Genomic DNA, 19,402 nt, shown 5'->3' on the forward strand with positions numbered 1-19,402 from the left:
ATTTTACCCCAGCATCTTTAGCTATCTGTTTTTAATTCAAATTCTACATTATTGTTATACAGAAACGTTCATGCCCTTCCTTTAGCACCTCTACAAGCACTGGTATGTATTATGCAGGATACTCTTTGGAGCTGGAACCTTGTTCATGACATGTGTTTGTGAGCGGCAAGGTTCCCAAAAAAATAAATAAAAAAAATACCCTAAAGCACTGCAAATGTAGCATGAACTCTCAAAGCTAGACAGATAAACAACAATCTGTAGCTCTGTAACATAACTTCATACAAAAATCCCTTTCAAATTTCCATACTAATTCATAGAAATAATCTTGCAACTGTCTCCTTTCGAATCTATTAACCACATGAAGAAAGATTTCCAAGCTTCCACTGTAACATTAATTCTATATAAAAACATTACTTATGATCAGACTCTTACTTGGTCACAATGAGCTCAACAGAATTACCTGAGGAATAAAGAACATAAAGGGCAGCAGAATGTGACCTTATTTCTCAAGAGAAACAAGGTGGGTGAGATATCATCTTTTATTGGACCAATTTTTGTTGGTGAGAGAGACAAGTTTTTGAGCTTATACAGAGCTCTTCTTCAGGTCTGGAAAACTTACTCCAAGTGTCACAGCTAAATGCAAGGTGGAACAGATTGTTTACTATAAGTAGTTCACATATATTTCAAGGGACCATTCAAGGTAAAGTGGCCCATTACCATCCCTCCAGTCACAGGAAGAAAAGGAAGATGTGAAGGGTTGTTAGTGAATTATAGATTTTTGTAATAAGCCATAAATCGAGTGTGTCTATTCAGTGCATGATTTTTATTGTCTAGCAAAGTTATGAATTTAAGCTCCCAGGCTCATCTTTTGAAAGTGTTGTGCAGGTTTCCTTGGGGGATGAGGACTGATAGGTCAGATACTGAATGATCACTTTGCGAAAAGCGTTCACCCACAGATGGGGTATTTTTTGTCTTTTATCATTTTGCTGTGTGAGTTCATTCATGAGTGTGGCGATTAGGAGTCTAACTACACATAGTTGCTATTGGAGGATTTAGTGCACTGGATAAGATATGCCAATCACAACATGTGGTGTATGTCTTGAAAGGTGTGTCATGAGGGGTGTTTATCATTGTAATAGTGGAGATGTGTTTGCAAGTTTTGCATCTGTTGTTCTGGCAGGGTCCAGCGCCGCTTTGAGTGGACATGTTCTGGTCTGTGGGGACCTTGCTTCTAATGATGAGTATGGAGAGGTTGGGGGGGGGGGGGTGTTTGAAGGCCAAAGAGGCGGTTCAGGAAAGATTTCTTTCAGGATGGGGGTCTTCATCGATCATGGATTGAACTTGCTTGATGATACCCCATATGGGTTCCAGTGTGGGGTGACAGGTGACAACTGGAGGTGGGCGATTGGAGACAGTTTTATTTCTGTGTTGAAGCAGGTTCTCTCTGGTATTTGGGTGGCCCGTTCCATGATGTGATCTACTTCCCTGATGGAGCATCCTTGTTTGGTGAAGGCAGTTTTGATTGTGTTACTGTGTATATCCTGGACTTCCTTCTCAGAGCATATTCTGTGGATCTGAGTGTCTTGCTGTAGATAACAGATTTTTTGGCGTGTTTGGGATAGTTAAGAACATAAGAGTGGCCATTTGAGGTCAGACCAAAGGTCCATCAAGACCAGTATCCTGCCCTCTGACAGTGGCCAATGGCAGGTGCCCCAAAAGGAATGAACAGACAGGTTATCATCAAGTGATCCATGCCCTCTCACCCAATCCCAGCTTCTGGCAAACAGAGGCTAGGGACACCATTCCTGCCCATATAAAGGTAGATATGGTGATCAATGGGTTTCTTGCATATATTTGTCTCTAGGGTTCCATTGTTGAAGATGCTTATGGTGTCCAGGAAGTTAATGCTGGTGTGGGAGTGTTTCAGAGAGAGTTTAATGGACAGGTGGTGGTTGATAAAGTTGTGGTGAAAATCTAGGAAGGAGCTGAAGTCATCTGTCCAGTGGATGAAAATATCTTTGATGCATCTCAGGTGCACCATTGGCTTCATGGTGCATTTGTCCAGCAATTCTTCAAGGTAGCCCATAAAGAGGCTGGCATTTTGGAGAGCCATTCTAATACCCAGGACTGTTCCCATGGTTTGGGCAAAATGGGTTCTGTTGAATGTAAAATTGTTATGGGTGAGAATGAAATGGATGAATTTGGCAATATGTTTGGGGTGGATATCTGAAGGTTGTCCATTGTATTGTAAATATTAGTGGCAGGCAGCTACGCCATCCATCATTGGAGGGATGTTCGTGTACAGGGAGGTGACCTCCATGGTAGTGAAGATGGTGTTCCAAGGGAGGTTGTTAATATTGTGAAATAGATACAGTGCAAAAATAATATACTTAATTAGATATAGTGGAGATGGAACTTTCCCATGAGAATAAGAAACACAAATACTGATCTGCCTAAATATCAATCAGGCCCGTGTTAAAGATTAAAAGTGAGGTACATAAGGAACTCATAGCAGCTTAAATGCATCATTTCTCAGTCACTAAAGAACATCACCACTGTTATTTAAGCATTCACAGTACTTCACAAAAAGTTATAAAGAGCTTTTGTTCAGTTTTTTCAAACCAAATTCAAGGTTTAATTTTATGATAAGATGGTAAAGATCAGCTTTTTAAGTGATGTAAAATACTACTCCCTACATAATGGTATTTCGTTTGTGGTGTTGTTTTTCATTGCAAATAGTTCAAAAGGATACTAACAACCTAAAATACTCCTGTGTGACCTCTTTTTAAGGATGTTTTTGAGTATAAATAGACAGGAGTGCTCTCCCTTGGGTATGTGTTCACAATGGATTTAATAGAATTGGGACACATAATACACTTGGAGGAGCACACTAATTCATGACAAGGCCTCCCCAACCAAAGCCTTCTCTTGATGTCTCCTTCCTCCTGTGGTTTAAACCCCAACAGCCTGTTTACATTTACTGTAACACTCAAGTGTTTTTCCTATTACAAAGGGATAGATAATTACAATGCTAGATTGAGTGACTTATGCATTACCAAAAGCACATAGATTCTGTTTTCTTCATGTCTGTAAATAGCAGGTAGAAGTTAAAGTTAAACAACACACAAGATCATTTTCTACCAGGAACCTAGTTAGTTGGGGGGTGACAATGGCTGTAGAGAGCTCTATTATTCAGAAAGCACTGAAACATCTTAATAACAAACATTTTACACAGTTTAACGTCAAAAGAGCTATTAGCTTTTGCGGTAAAGTTCCCATGTGAAAATTTTCACTCCTATTTCTGCAGTCTACCACACAAAGAATGTATTCATGTTACAGCAGTAAAGGAGGAGGGTTTTTATTTCATTCAGTTTATAAAATATGTTCCCATATCTGGGTGCATATGTTCACCGTACGCAAAATGTATAGCAAACGTCAAACTGCCCTGCCTCAAAACTCATCATCTTCCACCCATCTACTTATGTGTCCCTCCCCAGAAAAAGCCTGATAGAACAAGTCAGGCTTTGATTAACCAATAATTGAAGCAACTGAGAATGCCCTCTCAACTGAGAATGCCCTGCCTCCAGCACCTCATGATTAAATTTAGGGAAGGAGTGGTTTGAGATGTTAGATCATATGCCTCAGATTACCAAAGAATAATTTTTTTGTTTGTTACCCAATATCAAAGTTTATCTTCACATTGCATATTTTCAGCTGTGTTTGTGCTAAATATTTACAAGGGCTCCCCTATCCATCTCTTTCTGGAATTATTGTGCTTTGTTTACTGTTCCCAGTCCTTGGGAGTCCCCCAAACAGTTTGTAACTCTCAGCTACAACTTCATGATGGCATTTTATAATTCCAAAGATAAAGGACAGAAGAACCATTATAATACGTATGACCACCAGAAGACAGTCTTCTCATACTTTTGGCAAACTGGAGTTTCTTGAAGACTGATGTGGGAGATTCAGTTGTCTGGATGTGGATGCAACTGCTATTGGGGAGCAATTTCTTTGCAGCTCTTTTGGTCTTTGAAAGGTCCTTTATCTCTTGTCTCAACATACTATAAAACAAGATACTTTGAATCTAGAAGGTAGTAAGGGAATTTGATACTACATGAGAATATCTACTATACTTTTATCCCTCACTGTTTAATGTAACTCACAAGGCAGACTATTCTGTAGGAATATTAGCACCTGGAATATGGTATCCAGTGTGCTACATGTTGGATTGTTTCAATTAGCTAATTCTTTTATCATTCAGAGCTCTCTGGGAGAATTTTTTTCCTGTAATAGAAGAGGACAAACTAGTTTCCAAAAAGTAGATGATCCAATTTGTTAATATGAATAATCAGGGCATAGAAACAGATAATTGTTTTGGGTGAGCCCAGATTGCATCCTCTCATGCTTGTTATGACAGTATCAGAATGTTGCTAATCAACATGTGAAAAACTGACAACCTATTGGCTAACTTTTCAGGTGCATTTTCTGCCCGCTTCTTTTAGACTGAGAGTTCACAAACTTTTTATTACTATGGATCACATCTCAATAGAGAAAGCCAATGGACCACTTCTCTCTCTCTCTCTCTCTCTCTCTCTCTCTCACACGATTGTACAGACCATTTCTCCTCTCATTTGTGATAACATCCCTGTAGCAATTGTTTTGCATGTACTTGTCTTCAACTTTAATATGATAAGGATCTATCCTTCTTGAATTTGCTATGCAGTCTCCTTTGCTGTTGATTTAATTTCCTCTTCTTCTGTTTTATTCATCTCTCCCTGTACATTTTTGAACTGCTTATTCCTTTTCCTTTTGACCACGCTTTGCTTCCACTTGGTCTCTTCGTTCCTGGACATGCAGTCTAGATATCAGGATTTCGTCTTCTCATGCTCCTCTGGGCACATTGACTAGTTGCTTTGTTCTCTGCTCCTCTGAACATTCCCCTACTGATAGTGGTCAGCAGCTGTAGTTGCTGAAAGGGTCTCCTTTTTCCATCTCCTCTTTACAAGTGGACCTGGTAGAGGCCAATCCTGCCTCCTAGTTTCCAGATGCCTCTTTGCAATGAAGAGATTCAATACCTGTGGAACTATCTGAAGCAGCCTATGACCAGCCACCTCTCCCCAGACTACAGTTTGGAAAAATGTGCTAGGCTGACAAGGACCAATGACTAGGATATTGATTATTCCAACATGAAGGCTTAGGAGACGATTAAGCTATGATTTTGGGGGCGCGGGGATTTAAAAAAAATTATAACTACACTGAAAAGTTGGTGCAACATATATTCTTTATAAAGGCAAATATAAACACAAAACACAGTAAGCTATTTATTGTAAAAGAGCTAGTAAATCAAGTCTGTAAACTAGAATAACCTGCATGCGTCTAATAATCTGAAATGCAGTGAAGTCAGGAGCCGTAGATGCTGGGTGATGCAGAAATGCTAATTTAGCCACTAGCTGATTTCATAACAGAGCTGACACTACTTCCAATAACTATGCCACGTGTGAAATTTACAACCAAAATGATATTTGAAACTGAATGGGAATGAGCTGGTGACTCAGTACTTTGTATTATATAGATGTCCTTGGAGAGACGTCAGCTTAAAAATTCCTACATTAAAATGGAATTTCCTTACTTGCTTTGTGTTGCTCTCAGATCAGTCACTCTCCCCCCCTTCTCTACCCATTTGTCAGCCTCTCAATCATCTGAACCTTTTTCCATGCAGCCTCCACTGTGGTTCTATCTCCTCGAGATCATCCACAAGACCCTTACTTTCCTCATTTTAACTACATCTTAAAAACCCACTTCTGCCAATGCTATCTACAGTGAGCTTTGCTGATTTGTATACGACATTTTTTTTCCTGTTCCCCTAAACTCTATTCACCTGACAGACTATGAGCTCATTGGGATTATCCCCCAAAGTTGACAAAACACATGTTCAGATCAACCAGATGAAACGTCTCTTTAAAGATATGTAGCGAAGTCAGGTACCCATATGGAAAACGAATTCACCAAAATGCATTGACCAGAAGAACTTTTACAATATTTCCAAGTATTGATGGCTCTAAAATTGTTCTGGAATGTCATCAAAGCAATTACCATATAATGTATTCCTAACACCTTAGATTATTAGAAGTGAAAGATTTTAAAAATCAAGTTTACTTTCCACCAAGATTTTTTTTTTTTTTTTGGCACCACATTCAACTTGGGCAGTGAAAATTGCATAGTTACTTTTGTTTTGTAGTTCGTTTCTAATATGTCGTGCTTACATTTTCCACAGCAAAAGACTTTACTAAAAAAGTACTGGATCCGTAAGGAATGTGTAAGAAATATAGAGCAGTGATGTAAAAGATGGACTAGATGATTGCATACATCTCTTCCAATCCTAATATCTATGAATCACATGTTGCTGCTGATGTAATAATGGAGGGGCATGCCTGAGACTACTAAAGGTGAACAAATGGCAGGAAAGAATAAAGGGTAAAATTCTTACTGCTCCATTTAGATAACTGTTCAATATTCCAAAGAAGAGAAAAAAATTGTGAGGACTCCACCACTAAAAAAAGAAAAGAAATACAGAGATCAATCTCACATTTAAAATAAGTTTTACAAGATTCCACAGGAATGAAGCACTAGGATAATAGTAGCATTACACTTGTCCACCTTGTAGAGCCTGGCATGTGTGTTGTTGAGATGGTTTCCTAAACTCTCTAGGATATTAAAAATGCAGCCAAGATCATCCTTATCAAACCATATGAAAAGCAACATTGGCACTGTGTCCATCTCCTATAATAACTGCACCTTTTAAACTCTCAGATAAAGCTACCAGTGTTGCTTCAGAAGCCAAAACTTACTCCAGAGGGCTGTGCTGGGCATCAAAGGAATGTTCTTTATTCAGGAAAAGCTTTCATTTAAAAAGGTTCAACATACAGAGAATGATCAATGCACTTCTGTGAGCAAATCCGAGGTATGCTATGGAGAATGACTGCCTAATGGTGAAATCATATCACATATCTATTTGAAGAATGCAGGACTGGTTGCTATCTTGTCCACAAGCGAAAACAACAACAACAGGAATTAGAGGATGAATACTGAATACAGAAGAAGCTTGCTTTGCTAGATAGCCAAATAAATTCCATTTCTCTATTCTATCTGGAAGACTTTTCAACACAATACTTCTTGGGGATGCATAACACTACTTTGGTTATTGGGTAATTTTGGATAAGAAAGTTCTGGTTGAATGAGTTCTAATATATTATTAAACTGGCAAAGACACATGATTGAGTGTTGCTTTGTACATGCTCACAAGACAAATCTGAGTGATAACGAACACTTAAGCTTAATAAGTTTTAAAAGCCTTCCTAGTGTTGTGTTGAATTGTCTAACAAGTATTAAAATGTAAAGCTTGCAAACAAGTTTTATTGAATTTCACAAATATTTTATTAGGTTTGTTTTTCTTCTTTATTAAGCAATGCTTTAAGACAGGTAGAGACAAGCTAGAGTTTCTGTTACACAACAGCAGGCTCCCATGATAAACCCGATTACAATAACCCTGTCAGAAGTGAACTTCCTCCTCAGCGCTTTTAAAAAAGCCTCACCCTTGCTTATTATCATTCTGAAGTAGTTTCAGAAGAGAAAAGGGAAATTGGCAGCTGTTAATTGCATATCTGCAATACATTAGGGGAAAAAAAAAAAGGAAACAAAAAATCCCACCAAATAGAAGGATTAAAATGTACTCCAAAAACAGTAGCAGGACTGAGGAGGGAACTGGTGTTTATGGTTTTGAATGATAAAAATGAAGGCAGCAGAGCTGATTTGCACAACTTATATGCTTCCATTTGTATTTCTTACTAAGCTCTAAAAACTCAACAGAACCTTAACTGGCTTCTGTGTCAATTCTAACATCTTTGGGAAGGGGAACAGAGATAAGAATTTTATGAAATGACACTCAGTGGATATCCAGTGGCATACATCCAAATCTCAGTATCTAGAAAAATAAGACACAGCCCACTTGCTATCATTCTTAGAAACTACCACCAAGTAACCATCTCTGTTCTGTGCTTATTTTTTATGGTGTAAACCAATTTATTTGGTTCTAAAAATTGTTCTTCCAAAAACCATTTTAAGTCTCTTATCCACTGCCCAATCAAGTTTGCTTCTTGTAAACCATAGGTGCTTTAAAAGATGTAATATGTGCTTTAACCATGATGTAATTCTAATTGTGGCACCTCCACAATACGCATGTCACACTACCCTTCAAAGAAAAACAATGCATTCTTCAATAAAACATAATTTTACCGTAATATTACCTTAAACAGTGTAAAAAGAAAAGGAGTAAGTGAGCTGTAGCTCACGAAAGCTTATGCTCAAATAAATTTGTCAGTCTCTATGGTGCCACAAGTACTCCTTTTCTTTTTGCAGATACAGACTAACACGGCTGCTACTCTGAAACCTTAAAAAGTGTGTCTAGCACTTTAAATTTGGGCAAACTTGCCAAGCAAAGAAGAGGTTTCCTGCTCCATCAAGTTTATGAACGAAGACCCCGATCCTGATTTCAATGGCGCTCTCCTTGGATGCAAGAATCTGCCTGCACTGTGTGGATCCAACTGTGCAATAGGGTCTAAAGACTCACAAAGGGACTGATACATGGAAGTAGAGAATGATGTACAGTTGTCACTGGAGTGGGGAAAGTTTTGTGGACATGAACAAACATTTCAATTTAATTCCCAACAGATTGGTTTTAAACAGTTGGTTAACAGATTTGTCTACAGTCAAGAAGCTGCCTACAATAAAAATGCAAATGTACAATCCAACAAACTTGGGAGACTGGAATATTTTAAGAGCTGGAAGTTTCCTATAAGGGATACTGAAAACGTTAATTATTTGAAATTGTCTGATTTCAATAGAGTGCCTGTAGCAGGGTGGTCACCCCACTCCTGCCCTGAAGGGGTTAAAACAGCCCTGGGAGAGGGCTTCCCTGGGGAGCCCATAGTAGAAGCAGCCCTGGAGAGGGCTGCAGCTGGGAATAGCTAGGCTGACTGGGGGAAGCAGCCACAGATGGGGCCGTGCCCCAATCAGGCCACAGCTGGCCCTTATAAGAGGGCTGTGGGCCAGGAGTCTCACTCTAGCCCTGGATTGGGAAGGGCTAGTTGCCTGAGAATGAGGTACCTTAAGCAGAGCAGTACTGGGGAAGGGCAAAGGGAGCTGAGGAGCCCCAGCCTAGTAAACCCCCAGGCTGCAGGCCTTGGTAAAGGCCCAGAAAGATAGTGGGGCTGCAGCGGTGTAGCCTGGGAATAGGCAGAGGCAGCGGGTCCTAATCACTTGCCAATGATGAGTGGCCATTACACTGCAGTCTGCCCCAGTGAGTGGGGGTCAGATGATGATTGGCAGTAGCCACTGAGGTAAGGTGGGTTTAGAGGGTTGGGGGTTCCCCTGGAAGGGGAGACCCAGAGTGTGGGGGTACTGATGGGGCAGAACTCCAGGGTAAAGGGCACCGGAGTCCGGGAGGGACACAGGGCCAGCGGGAGACGAGACACCAGCCTGCAGAGGGCGCGCCAAAAGCTGGAAAGAGCTAATTCTCGAGACAACCAGCAGGAGGTGCCGCACTTGTGAGTCTCGCTTCACTACAGTGTCCTTGTCTAATTTCAATAGATTTCCCTTAAATTATGTCTTTAAATGAATTTGAAAAATTAAATAAGAAAAAAGGGGGGAGATTTTCAAAAAGCCAAAGAGATTTAGGAGCACAAGTCCCAATGGAAGGAGGAGGTCATCCTCCGTTCCAATCCTGCCTCAGCCACTGATTCATTGTGTAGCCTTGGGCAAGTCACTGTCTGTCGCAGTTTGCCCACCATACAATGTTCATAATACTTTCTTTTCGCAGGAAAGATGTAAAGATAAATTCACTAATGACTGAGGCATGCTGATATTATAGCGATGCATGCCAAAGAGGAGACCACGAGGAACCGAAGCATTCTGTAGTCAGTGCAGGGGTTGGATGGCACGCAGTAAATAAGGGAATGGAGCCACACATTGGAATTATGAAGATAAAAATAAATATTGAACAGCTGCTTCATTTTCCAAGCACCATCCATCCTATGCACTAAAAATGGGTCCTGTATTAAAAACCACATATGATCATGTAATTAAAGACCGCAGCCTAATGCATACAAACAAGGGGACCAAATTAAACTTATAAGGAAACCTCAATTCTGGCATTTCCTAATTTTTAAGTGCTTACCTTTGCAAACAAAATAACTTCTAAATGTAGGGTTTTTTTGTATGTAAATTATATCAGTTTAACTTATCCATGAATCAAAGCCCTGCATTTTCTGTAAGAGCTGAACAAGACAATGCTCAAAAATCTGATTCAAACGGTCTGGAAATACGCAGATAAACAATCTGTTTAATGTGAAAGTAGAACTCGGAGAGAGAGAAATAAAATGAATAATTCATAAAAGGCTGTTTGTCATGTCTTCTATTCCAGGATGGCACCATATGCTCTTTAATCTAACGTTATTAAGCTTCTGCTTTTATTGCATTTTTTCCCCATCAGACTTGTTGTGAATTTTCCTTCCCTTCACTGGTGCTGGGCTGCCAACATTATTCACCAATGTGAAAGAGACTTGGTAATCAAGATGAAAAGGTGAGCCATGCTGAAGAGATGAACATTCACTAGCAAGCTGTCCTAACAACTCCTCCAAAACAAAAACTGAGAAATATTTAAGCAAAGATTTCATATACATCTATTTAATGGGGCCACTTTTAGCCTACAGTAAAGAAACCTAGGCTTCCCCCCCATACACTTTTAAAAAAATGTATATCTGAAGAGATGAAACGTTGTCATAACATCCACTTGAAATCCTAGAAGGATGACATTAAGCTATATCTAATTTATACAACTCGCATACTACTTGGGGGGGGGAAGGAGATTAATGTAACCATTTTGTGGATGTGAGTTTTAGATTTAAGTATTCTCGCTGGTCAATTTTTTAACACTGACAGCAAACAAATTCTGAGTCACCTTTAGTAAAACGGGGCTGCAAACAGCTGTGCTTAAAATATTATGGAGGAGTGGCAGCACCTTCCATAGGTAAGGCCGAGCAGAGCTCTTTGTTTAAGATTGATATATTATCATGTGTTCTCATACAACGCTGTCTTTCAAAGGAAAGCACAAGTCTTAGCTAGAGGCTTGAGAGAGAGAACAATGCTTAAATACACTTTAAATCTGAATTATACAAATGAAATATATAAATGAATAATTCAAGGGTCTCTGAATACTCCTCCCCTGCCTTTCACAGCATAAAATGCCCAAATGAGGTACTATATTTTCAGAGGAGTCCACAGTTCTACTTTCTCAAGCAAAAATACTCAGCATAAAAGGAATAGACTAAAGAGCATGATTATACTAATGTATTGTTTACTACAGTACATTTTTAACTGGACAAATCAAACATTATTGATACAAAGCCAGCCACTGATTTTACAATGACACTGTCATGACTAGGATCATTCAGTAAAGGACCTGCTGACAAATACAATTGGTTAAAAGCTAGAAGAGCAGCAGGCAAGTTGAGCTGGTCAGGAAATTTCCACTATATTTTCCAAACAGCAAATGCCCGTTTCACAAAATTAAAGTTTTCCATAGGAAAACTACAATGTTGCTGAAAAATTGATTTTTTTCTGTCAGAAATATTGAAGTGATGGCTCCCAGGTTGCCTACCTGGACAGGTTTTTGCCAAATTTTACTTTCACCCAGAAGCTGAAAATTTTACTTTGGTTCTCCTAAAACAGAAGTTTTCTGGAAATCTTTTCCCACTAAATCTTTGTTGGGAAGGAATTTCCATTTTCTGGCCAACTCTACAGATATGATAACAGGCCATGCCAACAGAATAAAATTGAGTAACTAAAAACCAAGGAACATGTAAGCAAATACCATTCAATAGTTTGTGCCTGTTCATCTATCAATATATGGACTTCGGGAATGCACTGCAGCACAAGGCATATAACTAGCAGAAAAAAACACACCTCTTTCAGTGTTAGAACAATTAGTAGTTTGTTAATAAATCTTCATAAAATGATTTGTTAAAAAATAAACCAAATGAAAACCTTCTACTGTAATATTAATTGCCAAAAAATATTCCATATAAAAAATATAACACTGTTTGTATCTGAGTTTGTTTAAACCCTCTTTCCCCAATCTACTTCAATTCTCCTTTCTTCCTACTCTTCCTTCTAACCCTGAAGCTGTGTCAGCAAGAGCAATCCAACTAGATGTTCAAGACAACTTCAAATCTACTGTTGGGCAGGATCAGAGTTTGAAAGGGAAGCTGCTGCCACCCTGCTCTACCCTTCTTAGGTTACTTGCGGAGCTTGGTAGGCCAAGCAGTTTAATGTGAATACAGTGGAGCAAGGAGTTCTGCAAGGGAACTGAGTGATGGGCTTTTCTTTCAAAATCATTTTCTGCTGATTGGGGCCCAGTAATTGAGCATTTCCATCTGCAAGGAAAGAAAAATGAAAAGAACAAAAGAAGAGAAGAGGAGAGAGAAGAATAAGGAAAATAATTTAATTTTAATCTGCCCCTTAATCATGAGTTGGAAGACATGATGGGTTACAGGTGCTGTATTTTTAAGTTACCATTTTACCTGCAAAAGCCACTACGTATTCAGACCTGATTGTGTGTGTATATACAGTTACATCTGTTCATGCTATTTACAAATGCACTTTTTTTTTCCTACTTTTTCCTTTGGTTACTTACGCAGAGTCACCCCAGCTCAAAGAATTTTAATTCTATTCTTTCTTGTGCAGCAGGCTTGTGTACTAAATTTGATCAATTACACATGTGGAAAGCCATTCAAAGCAAGGGAGTTTATAGGTATCCCTTAATGCCTGTAGAACCTTTATTAGTGAAGATGATGCAAGAACGGTAAAGAACTCAGCTTGCCTCTCAGATCTCAAAAGAAGTATGCACAGCTGTCAGTCTAAAAAAAAATTTTTAAATTTGCCAACTCAATACTTTAGAAATAGAATAACTGAGATGAACAGGTCACCATGACCACAACATTTTCCGCAGTGCTATTTCTCAGAGCAGAACCACACTTTAAAGGACTTGTTTTTACTACTACTTCTGACCTGACAAATCAGGAAATGGAGGAAACTAAATATCATGAATACTTAGATATTTTTACAGAAATTGGATATAACAATGATCTGGTTGATGATGAAGCTTTATGGTCTCAACAAGTGCATCTCTACCAGTCACCATCTTGGCCAGCACTAGGGTTTGAACTGGGGACTTCCATAGCTAAAATGCTTGAGTCTCTACAGCATGAGCTTACTGACTCACACCCCGTCTGAGAACAGAAGGGAATGGATGGACATGGACACACATGCTCTCTGACCAGTAGGTTACAAATTTACTCAGAAAAATGGGAAATTCAGATCTTCAACCCAGGCTATTTTATGCAGTAAAGTAATAGCAAATGACACATACAAGTACTAGTAAAATACACATTGGGTTTACAAGTCAAAATTAAAAATAGGGGAACTTCTTACATATTAAAAACTCCAAAGAGATGAGGAAATGGTTTAGCATGTTCGTGTGTTCATTTTAGGGACATATTTCAAAACCCAGACTACATTTGTGTCACTTAGCTAAATTATTTCAGTCAAGCTGAAGGTAAGAATTTCAACAGAGTGGCCTGATGCAAGATATGGAACACCAGAAATAAAAAGGAATTTTACCCTTCTTTAGTAGCCGGGACAAGGTAGGTAAGTATGGTTCTGAAACGGAGTGATTCATTTCATCAGCCCCTCCTAGAAAAGTACTATAATTAGGAAGAATAAATCCACACCTATAACTAAAGAAATACTGTCTAGTTTATAAATTTGCACAGCTTGCCCAAACAGTGAATGTTAAGCAGCTCCTAACTTTTCTTCTATTAAAGTGGAGGAAATAATACATTTATATAGAATCTTTGATTTCAAAAGATCCCAAATAAACTACATGTACAGAACTAACTTAGTTACTGAAATGCACTTATTTTTCAGGTGAAACATGTTGGCTGTTTAACATCATGCAGGTGCAAGCATACTGCAAAGACACAGCCAAGTTACTATGGCCTCACTGGTGCTGCACTCACCCAAGTGCATCAACAGGATTTCTGGGGGCATATCCCATGGCTCTGTGTGCTGCACTAAGCTGAGCTGCTCTAGGATTCTTTCCCCCAGTGAATTGTAGGACAATTTGTCTGTCCTTCTGGGAACAGGTAGAATTTTGGGAAGGCACTGGAGGATCAACGTTCCTCACTGCAAGGTACATTGGTTACCAGCCCGAGGGAAAGTGGCACCTAAGTTCTAGCCTATACCCCCAGACAAGCCAACCAGCCTGGGTTTAAAGTTACACCAAACTTGGGTGAGATGGCTTTATATGTGGACAGCATGGGGGGGGGGGGGGGGGAAGGCGGCTAGGTGCAACAGCCAAGTAAGAGCCCAAAATAACTCTTCAGAGAGACATACCCTAAAAGACACAAACTCTAACAAATCAGTGCCAACTGACACCTTGCTAGGGCATTGATTCAGTACCAACTCAGTGGGGAAAAAGTGACACCTTATGAATCACCAAGAGGAAAGGCAGTGTTCTAGTGGACTGAAGGAAGTAGGAGCTAGGAAATTTAGTTCTCTAATCCACAGAATAGGATTAGCATACTGCCTCATAGTGCTGTCCCTGTGCCTCAAACCTGACTTGAAGGGATCATCTCAGAGCTTTATTTAATAACAGACTTTAAGGGGCTGAGGCCTGGTCTACACTACAGAGTTAGAAGAAAAGGAGTACTCGTGGCACCTTAGAGACTAACAAATTTATTTGAGCTTAAGCTTTCATGAGTTACAGCTCACTTCGTCGGATGCATGCAGTGGAAAATACAGTAGGGGGATTTTATATACACAGAGAACATGAAACAATGGGTGTTACCATACACACTGTAACGAGAGTGATCAGGTAAGGTGAGCTATTACCAGCAGGAGAGGGGGACAACAAAACAAAACAAAAAAAACCCTTTTGTAGTGATAATCAAGGTGGACCATTTCCAGCAGTTGACAAGACCTGTCAGGAACAGTGACAACTGTGAGGAACACTAGGGGAGAAAAATAAACATGGGGAAATAGCTTTACTTTGTGTAATGACACATCCACTCCCAGTCTTTATTCAAGCCTAATTTAATGGTGTCCAGTTTGCAAATTAATTCCAATTCAGCAGTCTCTCGTTGGAGTCTGTTTTTGAAGTTTTTTTTGTTGTAATATTGCAACTTTTAGGTCTGTAATCGAGTGACTAGAGAGACTAAAGTGTTCTCCGACTGGTTTTTGAATGTTATAATTCTTGATGTCTTATTTGTGTTCTTTTATTCTTTTACGTAGAGACTGTCCAGTTTGGCCAATGTACATGGCAGAGGGGCATTGCTGGAGCTTCGGTGGCTGACAGCCTGGAGCCCCATTGCTTGGACCTCCGGGCTCTCACTGCCCCACAATGACAGTTAAATCGGGGGAAGTGCTCCTACTGAGGAAATGCACAGCTGACAGGACTGTAGTGTGCACACAAAAAAACTGATGTAATTACTGTGGTGGCTGTACGTCAACGTAACTAAGTAGACTTATTTTTGTAGTGTAGACTTCCCCGATACTACAAAGACTTATGCACATTAGTATCTCTAGCCACATGAATTGTTCTAATTTGTTTCAAGGAGACTACTCACATACATATCTTTGTGGAATTGGACCCCAAAACAGTAGTTCTATATTGTTTTATAGAACCATAGAAACGTAGGGCTGAAAGGGACCTCACAAGGTCATCAAGTCCAGCCCCCTGCACTGAAGCAGAACCTATTAAACCTAAACCATCCCTGACAGGTGTTTGTCCAACCTATTCTTAAAAACCTCCAATGACAGGGACTCCACAACCTCCCTTTGAAGCCTATGCCAGAGCTTAACCACCCTTATAGTTAAAAAGTTTGGTAACCTTAAAAAATCTTAAGTTATCCTTACTAATGTATAAAAGTAATTTTACCAATTATTTTTTTTCTTCAAAAAATTGGAAACATCAGTGATCATTTTCTTTTGTTAGGACACAGTAATCCATTTATCTTAAATACAGACTAACCTTTATAAGGCTAGCTAAGGAATGTGTGCTAAAGAAGTGAAAGAAAAACAATGGATGATTTTTAGAAACTCAAAGTGCTTTTGCATTCAAACATTTTTTTAAATCTATTTATAATAGGTGCTTATTGTAAGCATTGCACACACACAAAAATCTTTTTAAAAAAATCTAAAGGAAAACCAACCAGTTTAAATATAAGGCCAGAATACACTAAAAAAGTGTCCATTTTTCATTATTAGTCACACTAATGCAGTTTTCCATAAAGTAGATTCAGTGCTGTAAATGTACTGAACTATTTTTTGAAGGAGTGTGTAGTAGAGCTATTACTTCTCTTTGGATTAATTAGGTACTGTAAACCTAATCCTAATAGGAGATTTACTGACAGACAATCATCTAACAAATTTTATAATGAACCAGCACAGATTATTTGAAATCTATAAGGATTTGATATAAAGTGATAATTTCTAAAATTGAGCCCTTAAGGTTAACATGTAGGCCCACAGTCCAATCCTTGTTTCTGTCACACACAATGGGAAGTTATCAAAACTGTTGTGTAAGTCTCTCTTCATAATCCACGGGAAATTCTGATTTTGTATTTTCCTTCAGGCAAACTAGCAATTATTCTGCATCCAACACTCACAGGGAAAATAAAAGATTCCCACTGCCTTTTTATTATTATTATTTTTTTAAAAACAACTAAAACTTGACAGATTTACAGAACAAAATGTTTTTTACGTCTTTAGCTTTGTTTGAACAATGCTGAATTGATTCTGCTGCATATTTGTGGCATCTGTTTAACTCAAGCCATTTTTATTGAGCAATCAAGATATTAGATGGTCACAAGTAAAGAAAGAAAAATATTCACAGGCCATAATCACCACAGCAATCTTTCAACTGTACTTTTGACTATAAATATGTGAATTAGAGAGACGCAAAATCCAAGGGCAGATCTCTGAACACAACACTTTAGAAAAAGTGATATTTTGCAGTTGAGCACTATTTCTAATATGAATGAGACAAGGTGGATGAGTTAATATTTTGTACTGTACCAATTTCTGTTAGTGAAAGAGAAAAGCTTTCGAGCTTAGACAGAGCTCTTCTTCAGGCCTGGGAAAGATACTATGGGTATGTCTACACTGCAATTAGACCCCCGCGGCTGGCCTTTGCAAGCTGACTCTGGCTCTTGGGCTAAAGGGCTGTTTAACTGTGCTGTAGACATTCAGGGACATCTCCGGGACTCTCCCACCTCACAGCGTTCTCGAGCAAGCGCTGCAGCCTGAGCCCAAACGTCTACACCACAATTAAACAGCCTCTGAGCCCGAGCCAGCTGGCATAAGCCAGTCACATGTGTCTAATTGCAGTGTAAACATACCCTCAGAGTGTCACAGCTAAATACAAGGTAGAACAGAACATTCAAGGTGAAGTAGGCAGTTAACACATCTGCAGTCATACAACAAAGGAGGGTTAGTGGGTTACAGATTGCTAGACACTAAAAATCATGGACTTAATAAAAACACTGGATTTATGGCTCATTTCAGCAGAGATATGAATTTAAGTTCCCAAACTTGTCTTTTGAAGGTGCTGTGCAGATTTCCTTTGAGGATGAGGATTGAGAGGTCAGATATGGAGTTATCATGTTATGAAACCTGTTCGTTCCCAGGTGATATTGTGTTTTTTACTTTTATCATGTTTCTATGAGAGTTCATTTGAGAGCATAATGATTTTCTGTTTTCACCCACACAGTTATTGGGGCATTTAGTGCACTGGATGAGGTATAACATGTTGTGATATGCATGTGTAGAACCCAGGAATCTTGAAAGGTTTGTTGTGGGGGGTACTGATCATCATAGCTGTGGAGATATGTTTGCAGGTTTTGCATCTATTGTTCTGGCAGGGTCTGGTGCCACTATGAGTTGATGTGTCCTGATCTGTAGGGAGACCTTGCTTCTCATGGTGAGCTTGGCAAGGTTGGAGGGTGTTGCTTGAAAGCCAGAAGAGGGGGTTGGGAAAGATTTCTTTCAGGATGTGGTCCCCATCATGTATGGGTTGTTATTGTTTAATGATACCCCATGGGAAAGTATCAGTGTGGGGTGATAGGTGACTCCACTTAAGAGTAAAAGTATTCCACTTAGGAAGGAGCAATCAGTTGCACATATACAAAATGGGAAACGACTGCTTAGGAAGGTATACTGTGGAAAGGGATCTGGAGGTCATAGTGGATCACAAGTTAAACATGAGTCAACTGTGTAACACTGTTGTTAAAAAAAAAAAAAAGCAAACATTATTCTGGGATGTATTAGCTGGAGGGTTGTAAGCAAGACAAGAAGTAATTCTTCTGCTCTACTCCGCACTGATTAGGCCTCAACTGGAGCATGGTGTCCAGTTCTGGGCACTACATTTCAGGAAAGATGTGGACAAATTGGAGAAGTTCCAAGTCCAGAAGAGCAACAAAAATGATTAAAGGTCTAGAAAACATGACCTATGAGGGAAGATTGAAAAAATTGGGTTTGTTTAGTCTGGAGAAGACTGAGAGGGGACACGATAACAGTTTTCAAATATTGTACATAAAAGGTTGTTACAAGGATTAGGGAGAAGAATTGTTCTCCTGAACCTCTGAGGATATGACAAGAAGCAATGGGCTTAAATTACAACAAGGGTGGTTTAGATTGGACATTAGGAAAAAATTCCTAACTGTCAGGGTAATTAAGCACTAGAATAAATTGCCGAGGGAGATTAAAAATCTCGAATGACGGAGATTCCACAAAGAGCAGGTTAGACAAACACATGTCAGGCATAGTCTAGATCAGAGGTTCTCAAACAAAGTTGTTGCCATCTGTACGTTAATCCGTTCGCTACGACACGGTGTGCACATTTAATTGTAAGCACGGACCACAATCGCAGTTTTGCTTTTGCTCTTATTACAATGGATCATTGGCTCATTCGTGCAACAGAAACAAAAACAATTCAAGTGAAAAACAAAGAAGCCGAAACTGATTCAAGTGAAGCACCGCCACCGCATATATCAGCATATGTACTTGTATACGGGGTGGGGTGGGGAGCATAAACTACTACAGACACAAAGAAGGAGGGCATGATCAAATAAGCGTGAGCACCACTGGTCTAGATAAACATTTAGTTTTACCTTGAGTGCAGGGGATTGGCCTAGAAGACCTCTTGACCTCTACCAGTCCTATGAGTCCATGGACTAGGAGTGTGTGATCAGAGGGTTTTTTCCTGAGAGAACCTGCTTCAATACAGAGT

The 19,402-nt window shown here is 39.3% G+C and overlaps 1 protein-coding gene across 1 annotated transcript in view; it reads right to left on the reverse strand.

The window, feature by feature from the left end:
• Positions 1–19,402, reverse strand: part of TAF1B (TATA-box binding protein associated factor, RNA polymerase I subunit B) — a 55,961-nt gene that overhangs the window by 15,631 nt on the left and 20,928 nt on the right. The window lies entirely within an intron of this gene.

Source organism: Natator depressus, chromosome 3 (assembly GCF_965152275.1).
Source record: "Natator depressus isolate rNatDep1 chromosome 3, rNatDep2.hap1, whole genome shotgun sequence".
In the NCBI taxonomy this organism is placed as follows: Eukaryota; Metazoa; Chordata; order Testudines; family Cheloniidae; genus Natator; species Natator depressus.